Here is a 13,576-nt window from a genome sequence, read left to right as displayed (position 1 = left end):
CAGCAATGCATCCTGCTGATTAGTGATATAACGCCACACAGTGGTGAGAACATCTCAGTAATGCATCCTGCTGATTACCATAACCATGCATTAGTGATGTAACGCCACACAGAAGGGAGAACATCTCAGCAATGTATCCTGATTACCATAACCATGCATTAGTGATGTAACGCCAGGCAGAAGTGAGAACATCTCAGTAATGCATCCTGCTGATTACCATAACCATGCATTAGTGATGTAACGCCACACAGAAGTGAGAACATCTCAGCAATGCATCCTACGGATTACCATTACCATGCATTAGTGATTGTAACGCCACACAGAAGTGAGAGCATCTCAGCAATGCATCCTGCTGATTAGTGATGTAACGCCACACAGTGGTGAGAACATCTCAGTAATGCATCCTGCTAATTACCATATCCATGCATTAGTGATGTAACACCACACAGAAGTGAGAACATCTCAGCAATGCATCCTGCTGATTACCATAACCATGCATTAGTGATGTAACGCCACACAGAACTGAGAACATCTCAGCAATGCATTCTGCTGATTACCATAACCATGCATTAGTAATTGTAACGCCAGGCAGAAGTGAGAACATCTCAGCAATGCATCCTGCGGATTACCATAACCATGCATTAGTGATGTAACGCCACACAGAAATGAGAGCATCTAAGCAATGCATCCTGCTGATTAGTGATGTAACGCCACACAGTGGTGAGAACATCTCAGTAATGCATGCTGCTGATTACCATAACCATACATTAGTGATATAATGCCACACAGAAGTGAGAACATCTCAGCAATGCATCCTGCTGATTAACATAACCATGCATTAGTTATTGTAACGCCACACAGAAGTGAGAACATCTCAGCAATGCATCCTGCTGATTACCATAACCATGCATTAGTGATTGTAACGCCAGGCAGAAGTGAGAACATCTCAGCAATGCATCCTGCTAATTACCATAACCATGCATTAGTTATTGTAACGCCACACAGAAGTGAGAACATCTCAGCAATTCATCCTGCGGATTACCATAACCATGCATTAGTGATGTAACGCCACACAGAAAAGAGAGCATCTCAGCAATGCATCCTGCTGATTACCATAACCATGCATTAGTGATGTAACGCCACACAGAAGTGAGAACATCTCAGCAATGTATCCTGATTACCATAACCATGCATTAGTGATGTAACGTCACACAGTGGTGAGAACATCTCAGTAATGCATCCTGCTAATTACCATATCCATGCATTAGTGATGTAACACCACACAGAAGTGAGAACATCTCAGCAATGTATCCTGCTGATTACCATAACCATGCATTAGTGATGTAACTCCACACAGAAGTGAGAACATCTCAGCAAAGCATCCTGCGGATTACCATTACCATGCATTAGTGATTGTAACGCCACACAGAAGTGAGAGCATCTCAGCAATGCATCCTGCTGATTACCATAACCATGCATTAGTGATGTAACGCCACACAGTGGCGAGAACATCTCAGTAATGCATCCTGCTGATTACCATATCCATGCATTAGTGATGTAATGCCAGACAGAAGTGAGAACATCTCAGCAATGCATCCTGCTGATTACCATAACCATGCATTAGTGATGTAACGCCACACAGAAGTGAGAACATCTCAGCAATGCATCCTGCGGATTACCATTACCATACATTAGTGATTGTAACGCCACACAGAAGTGAGAGCATCTCAGCAACGCATCCTGCTGATTAGTGATGTAACGCCACACAGTGGCGAGAACATCTCAGTAATGTATCCTGCTGATTACCATAACCATACTTTAGTGATGTAACGCCACACAGAAGTGAGAACATCTCAGTAATGCATCCTGCTGATTACCATAACCATGCATTAGTTATTGTAACGCCACACAGAAGTGAGAACATCTCAGCAATGCATCCTGCTAATTACCATAACCATGCATTAATTATTGTAACGCCACACAGAAGTGAGAACATCTCAGCAATGCATCCTGCTGATTACCATAACCATGCATTAGTGATTGTAACGCCAGGCAGAAGTGAGAACATCTCAGCAATGCATCCTGCTAATTACCATAACCATGCATTAGTTATTGTAACGCCACACAGAAGTGAGAACATCTCAGCAAAGCATCCTGCGGATTACCATTACCATGCATTAGTGATTGTAATGCCACACAGAAGTGAGAGCATCTCAGCAATGCATCCTGCTGAGTACCATAACCATGCATTAGTGATGTAACGCCACACAGTGGCGAGAACATCTCAGCAATGCATCCTGCTGATTACCATAACCATGCATTAGTGATGTAACGCCACACAGAAGTGAGAACATCTCAGCAATGCATCCTGCTGATTACCATATCCATGCATTAGAGATGTAACGCCAGACAGAAGTGAGAACATCTCAGCAATGCATCCTGCTGATTACCATAACCATGCATTAGTGATATAATGCCACACAGAAGTGAGAACATCTCAGCAATGCATCCTGCTGATTACCATAACCATGCATTAGTGATGTAACGCCACACAGAAGTGAGAACATCTCAGCAATGCATCCTGCTGATTACCATAACCATGCATTAGTTATTCTAACGCCACACAGAAGTGAGAACATCTCAGCAATGCATCCTGCTGATTACCATAACCATGCATTAGTGATGTAACGCCACACAGAAATGAGAGCATCTCAGCAATGCATCCTGCTGATTAGTGATGTAACGCCACACAGTGGTGAGAACATCTTAGTAATGCATCCTGCTGATTACCATAACCATGCATTAGTTATTGTAACGCCACACAGAAGTGAGAACATCTCAGCAATGCATCCTGCTGATTACCATAACCATGCATTAGTGATTGTAACGCCAGGCAGAAGTGAGAACATCTCAGCAATGCATCTTGCTAATTACCATAACCATGCATTAGTTATTGTAACGCCACACAGAAGTGAGAACATCTCAGCAATGCATCCTGCTGATTACCATAACCTTGCATTAGTGATGTAATGCCACACAGAAGTGAGAACATCTCAGCAATGCATCCTGCTGATTAGTGATATAACGCCACACAGTGGTGAGAACATCTCAGTAATGCATCCTGCTGATTACCATAACCATGCATTAGTGATGTAACACCACACAGAAGGGAGAACATCTCAGCAATGTATCCTGATTACCATAACCATGCATTAGTGATGTAACGCCAGGCAGAAGTGAGAAAATCTCAGTAATGCATCCTGCTGATTACCATAACCATGCATTAGTGATGTAACGCCACACAGAAGTGAGAACATCTCAGCAATGCATCCTACGGATTACCATTACCATGCATTTGTGATTGTAACGCCACACAGAAGTGAGAGCATCTCAGCAATGCATCCTGCTGATTAGTGATGTAACGCCACACAGTGGTGAGAACATCTCAGTAATGCATCCTGCTAATTACCATAACCATGCATTAGTGATGTAACGCCACACAGAAGAGAGAACATCTCAGCAATGCATCCTGCTGATTACCATAACCATGCATTAGTGATGTAACGCCACACAGAAGTGAGAACATCTCAGCAATGCATCCTGCTGATTACCATAACCATGCATTAGTGATATAATGCCACACAGAAGTGAGAACATCTCAGCAATGCATCCTGCTGATTACCATAACCATGCATTAGTGATATAATGCCACACAGAAGTGAGAACATCTCAGCAATGCATCCTGCTGATTACCATAACCATGCATTAGGGATGTAACGCCACACAGAAATGAGAGCATCTCAGCAATGCATCCTGCTGATCACCATAACCATGCATTAGTGATGTAACGCCACACAGAAGTGAGAACATCTCAGTAATGCATCCTGCTGATTACCATAACCATGCATTAGTGATGTAACACCACACAGAAGTGAGAACATCTCAGCAATGCATCCTGCTGATTACCATAACCATGCATTAGTGATGTAACGCCACACAGTGGTGAGAACATCTCAGCAATACATCCTGCTGATTACCATAACCATGCATTAGTTATTGTAACGCCACACAGAAGTGAGAACATCTCAGCAATGCATCCTGCGGATTACCATAACCATGCATTAGTGATGTAACGCCACACAGAAGTGAGAACATCTCAGCAATGCATCCTGCTGATTACCATAACCATGCATTAGTGATATAATGCCACACAGAAGTGAGAACATCTCAGCAATGCATCCTGCTGATTACCATAACCATGCATTAGTGATGTAACGCCACACAGAAATGAGAGCATCTCAGCAATGCATCCTGCTGATCACCATAACCATGCATTAGTGATGTAACGCCACACAGAAGTGAGAACATCTCAGTAATGCATCCTGCTGATTACCATAACCATGCATTAGTGATGTAACGCCACACAGAAGTGAGAACATCTCAGCAATGGATCCTGCTGATTACCATAACCATGCATTAGTGATGTAACGCCACACAGTGGTGAGAACATCTCAGCAATGCATCCTGCTGATTACCATAACCATGCATTAGTTATTGTAACGCCACACAGAAGTGAGAACATCTCAGTAATGCATCCTGCTGATTACCATAACCATGCATTAGTGATGTAACGCCACACAGAAGTGAGAACATCTCAGCAATGCATCCTGCTGATTACCATAACCATGCATTAGTTATTGTAACGCCACACAGAAGTGAGAACATCTCAGCAATGCATCCTACGGATTACCATTACCATGCATTTGTGATTGTAACGCCACACAGAAGTGAGAGCATCTCAGCAATGCATCCTGCAGATTAGTGATGTAACGCCACACAGTGGTGAGAACATCTCAGTAATGCATCCTGCTAATTACCATAACCATGCATTAGTGATGTAACGCCACACAGAAGAGAGAACATCTCAGCAATGCATCCTGCTGATTACCATAACCATGCATTAGTGATGTAACGCCACACAGAAGTGAGAACATCTCAGCAATGCATCCTGCTGATTACCATAACCATGCATTAGTGATATAATGCCACACAGAAGTGAGAACATCTCAGCAATGCATCCTGCTGATTACCATAACCATGCATTAGTGATATAATGCCACACAGAAGTGAGAACATCTCAGCAATGCATCCTGCTGATTACCATAACCATGCATTAGGGATGTAACGCCACACAGAAATGAGAGCATCTCAGCAATGCATCCTGCTGATCACCATAACCATGCATTAGTGATGTAACGCCACACAGAAGTGAGAACATCTCAGTAATGCATCCTGCTGATTACCATAACCATGCATTAGTGATGTAACACCACACAGAAGTGAGAACATCTCAGCAATGCATCCTGCTGATTACCATAACCATGCATTAGTGATGTAACGCCACACAGTGGTGAGAACATCTCAGCAATACATCCTGCTGATTACCATAACCATGCATTAGTTATTGTAACGCCACACAGAAGTGAGAACATCTCAGCAATGCATCCTGCGGATTACCATAACCATGCATTAGTGATGTAACGCCACACAGAAGTGAGAACATCTCAGCAATGCATCCTGCTGATTACCATAACCATGCATTAGTGATATAATGCCACACAGAAGTGAGAACATCTCAGCAATGCATCCTGCTGATTACCATAACCATGCATTAGTGATGTAACGCCACACAGAAATGAGAGCATCTCAGCAATGCATCCTGCTGATCACCATAACCATGCATTAGTGATGTAACGCCACACAGAAGTGAGAACATCTCAGTAATGCATCCTGCTGATTACCATAACCATGCATTAGTGATGTAACGCCACACAGAAGTGAGAACATCTCAGCAATGGATCCTGCTGATTACCATAACCATGCATTAGTGATGTAACGCCACACAGAAGTGAGAACATCTCAGCAATGCATCCTGCTGATTACCATAACCATGCATTAGTTATTGTAACGCCACACAGAAGTGAGAACATCTCAGCAATGCATCCTGCGGATTACCATAACCATGCATTAGTGATGTAACGCCACACAGAAGTGAGAACATCTCAGCAATGCATCCTGCTGATTACCATAACCATGCATTAGTTATTGTAACGCCACACAGAAGTGAGAACATCTCAGCAATGTATCCTGATTACCATAACCATGCATTAGTGATGTAACGCCAGGCAGAAGTGAGAACATCTCAGTAATGCATCCTGCTGATTACCATAACCATGCATTAGTGATGTAACGCCACACAGAAGTGAGAACATCTCAGCAATGCATCCTACGGATTACCATTACCATGCATTAGTGATTGTAACGCCACACAGAAGTGAGAGCATCTCAGCAAGGCATCCTGCTGATTAGTGATGTAACGCCACACAGTGGTGAGAACATCTCAGTAATGCATCCTGCTAATTACCATATCCATGCATTAGGGATGTAACACCACACAGAAGTGAGAACATCTCAGCAATGCATCCTGCTGATTACCATAACCATGCATTAGTGATATAACGCCACACAGAAGTGAGAACATCTCAGCAATGCATCCTGCTGATTACCATAACCATGCATTAGTGATGTAACGCCACACAGAAGTGAGAACATCTCAGCAATGCATCCTGCTAATTACCATAACCATGCATTAGTGATATAATGCCACACAGAAGTGAGAACATCTCAGCAATGCATCCTGCTGATTACCATAACCATGCATTAGTGATGTAACGCCACACAGAAATGAGAGCATCTCAGCAATGCATCCTGCTGATTAGTGATGTAACGCCACACAGTGGTGAGAACATCTTAGTAATGCATCCTGCTGATTGCCATAACCATACATTAGTGATGTAACGCCACACAGAAGTGAGAACATCTCAGTAATGCATCCTGCTGATTACCATAACCATGCATTAGTGATGTAACGCCACACAGAAGTGAGAACATCTCAGCAATGCATCCTGCTGATTACCATAACCATGCATTAGTTATTGTAACGCCACACAGAAGTGAAAACATCTCAGCAATGCATCCTGCTGATTACCATAACCATGCATTAGTGATTGTAACGCCAGGCAGAAGGGAGAACATCTCAGCAATGCATCCTGCTAATTACCATAACCATGCATTAGTTATTGTAACGCCACACAGAAGTGAGAACATCCCAGCAATGCATCCTGCGGATTACCATAACCATGCATTAGTGATGTAACGCCACACAGAAGTGAGAACATCTCAGCAATGCATCCTGCTGATTACCATAACCATGCATTAGTGATTGTAACGCCAGGCAGAAGTGAGAACATCTCAGCAATGCATCCTGCTAATTACCATAACCATGCATTAGTTATTGTAACGCCACACAGAAGTGATAACATCTCAGCAATGCATCCTGCTGATTACCATAACCTTGCATTAGTGATGTAATGCCACACAGAAGTGAGAACATCTCAGCAATGCATCCTGCTGATTAGTGATATAACGCCACACAGTGGTGAGAACATCTCAGTAATGCATCCTGCTGATTACCATAACCATGCATTAGTGATGTAACGCCACACAAAAGTGAGAACATCTCAGCAATGCATCCTACGGATTACCATAACCATGCATTAGTGATGTAACGCCACACAGAAGTGAGAACATCTCAGCAATGCATCCTGCTGATTACCATAACCATGCATTAGTGATGTAACGCCACACAGAAGTGAGAACATCTCAGCAAAGCATCCTGCGGATTACCATTACCATGCATTAGTGATTGTAACGCCACACAGAAGTGAGAGCATCTCAGCAATGCATCCTGCTGATTACCATAACCATGCATTAGTGATGTAACGCCACACAGTGGCGAGAACATCTCAGTAATGCATCCTGCTGATTACCATATCCATGCATTAGTGATGTAATGCCAGACAGAAGTGATAACATCTCAGCAATGCATCCTGCTGATTACCATAACCATGCATTAGTGATGTAACGCCACACAGAAGTGAGAACATCTCAGCAATGCATCCTGCGGATTACCATTACCATACATTAGTGATTGTAACGCCACACAGAAGTGAGAGAATCTCAGCAATGCATCCTGCTGATTAGTGATGTAACGCCACACAGTGGCGAGAACATCTCAGTAATTTATCCTGCTGATTACCATAACCATGCATTAGTGATGTAACACCACACAGAAGTGAGAACATATCAGCAAAGCATCCAGCGGATTACCATAACCATGCATTAGTGATGTAACACCACACAGAAGTGAGAACATATCAGCAATGCATCTTGCTGATTACCATAACCATGCATTAGTGATGTAACACCAGACAGAAGTGAGAACATCTCAGTAATGCATCCTGCTGATTACCATATCCATGCATTAGTGATGTAACGCCACACAGAAGTGAGAGCATCTCAGCAATGCATCCTGCTGATTACCATATCCATGCATTAGTGATGTAACGCCACACAGAAGTGAGAGCATCTCAGCAATGCATCCTGCTGATTACCATAACCATGCATTAGTGATGTAACGCCACACAAAAGTGAGAACATCTCAGCAATGCATCCTGCTGATTACCATAACCATGCATTAGTGATGTAACGCCACACAGAAGTGAGAACATCTCAGCAATGCATCCTGCTGATTACCATAACCATGCATTAGTGATATAATGCCACACAGAAATGAGAGCATCTCAGCAATGCATCCTGCTGATCACCATAACCATGCATTAGTGATGTAACGCCACACAGAAGTGAGAACATCTCAGTAATGCATCCTGCTGATTACCATAACCATGCATTAGTGATGTAACACCACACAGAAGTGAGAACATCTCAGCAATGCATCCTGCTGATTACCATAACCATGCATTAGTGATGTAACGCCACACAGTGGTGAGAACATCTCAGCAATACATCCTGCTGATTACCATAACCATGCATTAGTTATTGTAACGCCACACAGAAGTGAGAACATCTCAGCAATGCATCCTGCGGATTACCATAACCATGCATTAGTGATGTAACGCCACACAGAAGTGAGAACATCTCAGCAATGCATCCTGCTGATTACCATAACCATGCATTAGTGATATAATGCCACACAGAAGTGAGAACATCTCAGCAATGCATCCTGCTGATTACCATAACCATGCATTAGTGATGTAACGCCACACAGAAATGAGAGCATCTCAGCAATGCATCCTGCTGATCACCATAACCATGCATTAGTGATGTAACGCCACACAGAAGTGAGAACATCTCAGTAATGCATCCTGCTGATTACCATAACCATGCATTAGTGATGTAACGCCACACAGAAGTGAGAACATCTCAGCAATGGATCCTGCTGATTACCATAACCATGCATTAGTGATGTAACGCCACACAGTGGTGAGAACATCTCAGCAATGCATCCTGCTGATTACCATAACCATGCATTAGTTATTGTAACGCCACACAGAAGTGAGAACATCTCAGTAATGCATCCTGCTGATTACCATAACCATGCATTAGTGATGTAACGCCACACAGAAGTGAGAACATCTCAGCAATGCATCCTGCTGATTACCATAACCATGCATTAGTTATTGTAACGCCACACAGAAGTGAGAACATCTCAGCAATGCATCCTGCGGATTACCATAACCATGCATTAGTGATGTAACGCCACACAGAAGTGAGAACATCTCAGCAATGCATCCTGCTGATTACCATAACCATGCATTAGTTATTGTAACGCCACACAGAAGTGAGAACATCTCAGCAATGTATCCTGATTACCATAACCATGCATTAGTGATGTAACGCCAGGCAGAAGTGAGAACATCTCAGTAATGCATCCTGCTGATTACCATAACCATGCATTAGTGATGTAACGCCACACAGAAGTGAGAACATCTCAGCAATGCATCCTACGGATTACCATTACCATGCATTAGTGATTGTAACGCCACACAGAAGTGAGAGCATCTCAGCAAGGCATCCTGCTGATTAGTGATGTAACGCCACACAGTGGTGAGAACATCTCAGTAATGCATCCTGCTAATTACCATATCCATGCATTAGGGATGTAACACCACACAGAAGTGAGAACATCTCAGCAATGCATCCTGCTGATTACCATAACCATGCATTAGTGATATAACGCCACACAGAAGTGAGAACATCTCAGCAATGCATCCTGCTGATTACCATAACCATGCATTAGTGATGTAACGCCACACAGAAGTGAGAACATCTCAGCAATGCATCCTGCTAATTACCATAACCATGCATTAGTGATATAATGCCACACAGAAGTGAGAACATCTCAGCAATGCATCCTGCTGATTACCATAACCATGCATTAGTGATGTAACGCCACACAGAAATGAGAGCATCTCAGCAATGCATCCTGCTGATTAGTGATGTAACGCCACACAGTGGTGAGAACATCTTAGTAATGCATCCTGCTGATTGCCATAACCATACATTAGTGATGTAACGCCACACAGAAGTGAGAACATCTCAGTAATGCATCCTGCTGATTACCATAACCATGCATTAGTGATGTAACGCCACACAGAAGTGAGAACATCTCAGCAATGCATCCTGCTGATTACCATAACCATGCATTAGTTATTGTAACGCCACACAGAAGTGAAAACATCTCAGCAATGCATCCTGCTGATTACCATAACCATGCATTAGTGATTGTAACGCCAGGCAGAAGGGAGAACATCTCAGCAATGCATCCTGCTAATTACCATAACCATGCATTAGTTATTGTAACGCCACACAGAAGTGAGAACATCCCAGCAATGCATCCTGCGGATTACCATAACCATGCATTAGTGATGTAACGCCACACAGAAGTGAGAACATCTCAGCAATGCATCCTGCTGATTACCATAACCATGCATTAGTGATTGTAACGCCAGGCAGAAGTGAGAACATCTCAGCAATGCATCCTGCTAATTACCATAACCATGCATTAGTTATTGTAACGCCACACAGAAGTGATAACATCTCAGCAATGCATCCTGCTGATTACCATAACCTTGCATTAGTGATGTAATGCCACACAGAAGTGAGAACATCTCAGCAATGCATCCTGCTGATTAGTGATATAACGCCACACAGTGGTGAGAACATCTCAGTAATGCATCCTGCTGATTACCATAACCATGCATTAGTGATGTAACGCCACACAAAAGTGAGAACATCTCAGCAATGCATCCTACGGATTACCATAACCATGCATTAGTGATGTAACGCCACACAGAAGTGAGAACATCTCAGCAATGCATCCTGCTGATTACCATAACCATGCATTAGTGATGTAACGCCACACAGAAGTGAGAACATCTCAGCAAAGCATCCTGCGGATTACCATTACCATGCATTAGTGATTGTAACGCCACACAGAAGTGAGAGCATCTCAGCAATGCATCCTGCTGATTACCATAACCATGCATTAGTGATGTAACGCCACACAGTGGCGAGAACATCTCAGTAATGCATCCTGCTGATTACCATATCCATGCATTAGTGATGTAATGCCAGACAGAAGTGATAACATCTCAGCAATGCATCCTGCTGATTACCATAACCATGCATTAGTGATGTAACGCCACACAGAAGTGAGAACATCTCAGCAATGCATCCTGCGGATTACCATTACCATACATTAGTGATTGTAACGCCACACAGAAGTGAGAGAATCTCAGCAATGCATCCTGCTGATTAGTGATGTAACGCCACACAGTGGCGAGAACATCTCAGTAATTTATCCTGCTGATTACCATAACCATGCATTAGTGATGTAACACCACACAGAAGTGAGAACATATCAGCAAAGCATCCAGCGGATTACCATAACCATGCATTAGTGATGTAACACCACACAGAAGTGAGAACATATCAGCAATGCATCTTGCTGATTACCATAACCATGCATTAGTGATGTAACACCAGACAGAAGTGAGAACATCTCAGTAATGCATCCTGCTGATTACCATATCCATGCATTAGTGATGTAACGCCACACAGAAGTGAGAGCATCTCAGCAATGCATCCTGCTGATTACCATATCCATGCATTAGTGATGTAACGCCACACAGAAGTGAGAGCATCTCAGCAATGCATCCTGCTGATTACCATAACCATGCATTAGTGATGTAACGCCACACAAAAGTGAGAACATCTCAGCAATGCATCCTGCTGATTACCATAACCATGCATTAGTGATGTAACGCCACACAGAAGTGAGAACATCTCAGCAATGCATCCTGCTGATTACCATAACCATGCATTAGAGATGTAACACCACACAGAAGTAAGAACATCTCAGCAAAGCATCCTGCGGATTACCATAACCATGCATTAGTGATGTAACACCACACAGAAGTGAGAACATCTCAGCAATGCATCTTGCTGATTACCATAACCATGCATTAGTGATGTAACACCAGACAGAAGTGAGAACATCTCAGTAATGCATCCTGCTGATTACCATATCCATGAATTAGTGATATAATGCCACACAGAAGTGAGAACATCTCAGCAATGCATCCTGCTGATTACCATAACCATGCATTAGTGATGTAACGCCACACAGAAGTGAGAACATCTCAGCAATGCATCCTGCTGATTACCATAACCATGCATTAGTGATGTAACGCCACACAGAAGTGAGAACATCTCAGCAATGCATCCTGCTGATTACCATAACCATGCATTAGTGATATAATGCCACACAGAAGTGAGAACATCTCAGCAATGCATCCTGCTGATTACCATAACCATGCATTAGTGATGTAACGCCACACAGAAATGAGAGCATCTCAGCAATGCATCCTGCTGATTAGTGATGTAACGCCACACAGTGGTGAGAACATCTTAGTAATGCATCCTGCTGATTGCCATAACCATACATTAGTGATGTAACGCCACACAGAAGTGAGAACATCTCAGTAATGCATCCTGCTGATTACCATAACCATGCATTAGTGATGTAACGCCACACAGAAGTGAGAACATCTCAGCAATGCATCCTGCTGATTACCATAACCATGCATTAGTTATTGTAACGCCACACAGAAGTGAAAACATCTCAGCAATGCATCCTGCTGATTACCATAACCATGCATTAGTGATTGTAACGCCAGGCAGAAGGGAGAACATCTCAGCAATGCATCCTGCTAATTACCATAACCATGCATTAGTTATTGTAACGCCACACAGAAGTGAGAACATCCCAGCAATGCATCCTGCGGATTACCATAACCATGCATTAGTGATGTAACGCCACACAGAAGTGAGAACATCTCAGCAATGCATCCTGCTGATTACCATAACCATGCATTAGTGATGTAACGCCACACAGAAGTGAGAACATCTCAGCAATGCATCCTGCTGATTAGTGATATAACGCCACACAGTGGTGAGAACATCTCAGTAATGCATCCTGCTGATTACCATAACCATGCATTAGTGATGTAACGCCACACAAAAGTGAGAACATCTCAGCAATGCATCCTACGGATTACCATAACCATGCATTAGTGATGTAACGCCACACAGA

The 13,576-nt window shown here is 42.9% G+C and overlaps 1 protein-coding gene across 1 annotated transcript in view; it reads right to left on the bottom strand.

Annotated features, from left to right (window-relative positions):
- Positions 1 to 13,576, bottom strand: part of LOC148521579 (sperm flagella and cilia-associated protein 1-like) — a 169,554-nt gene that overhangs the window by 112,637 nt on the left and 43,341 nt on the right. The gene's annotated exons all lie outside the window — the stretch shown is intronic.

This window comes from Taudactylus pleione, unplaced genomic scaffold (genome assembly GCF_031769625.1).
Source record: "Taudactylus pleione unplaced genomic scaffold, aTauple2 ptg000157l, whole genome shotgun sequence".
Taxonomy (NCBI): domain Eukaryota; kingdom Metazoa; phylum Chordata; class Amphibia; order Anura; family Myobatrachidae; genus Taudactylus; species Taudactylus pleione.
The sequence above is the reverse complement of the archived record's forward strand: the minus strand, read 5'-3'. Positions and strand labels throughout refer to the sequence as shown.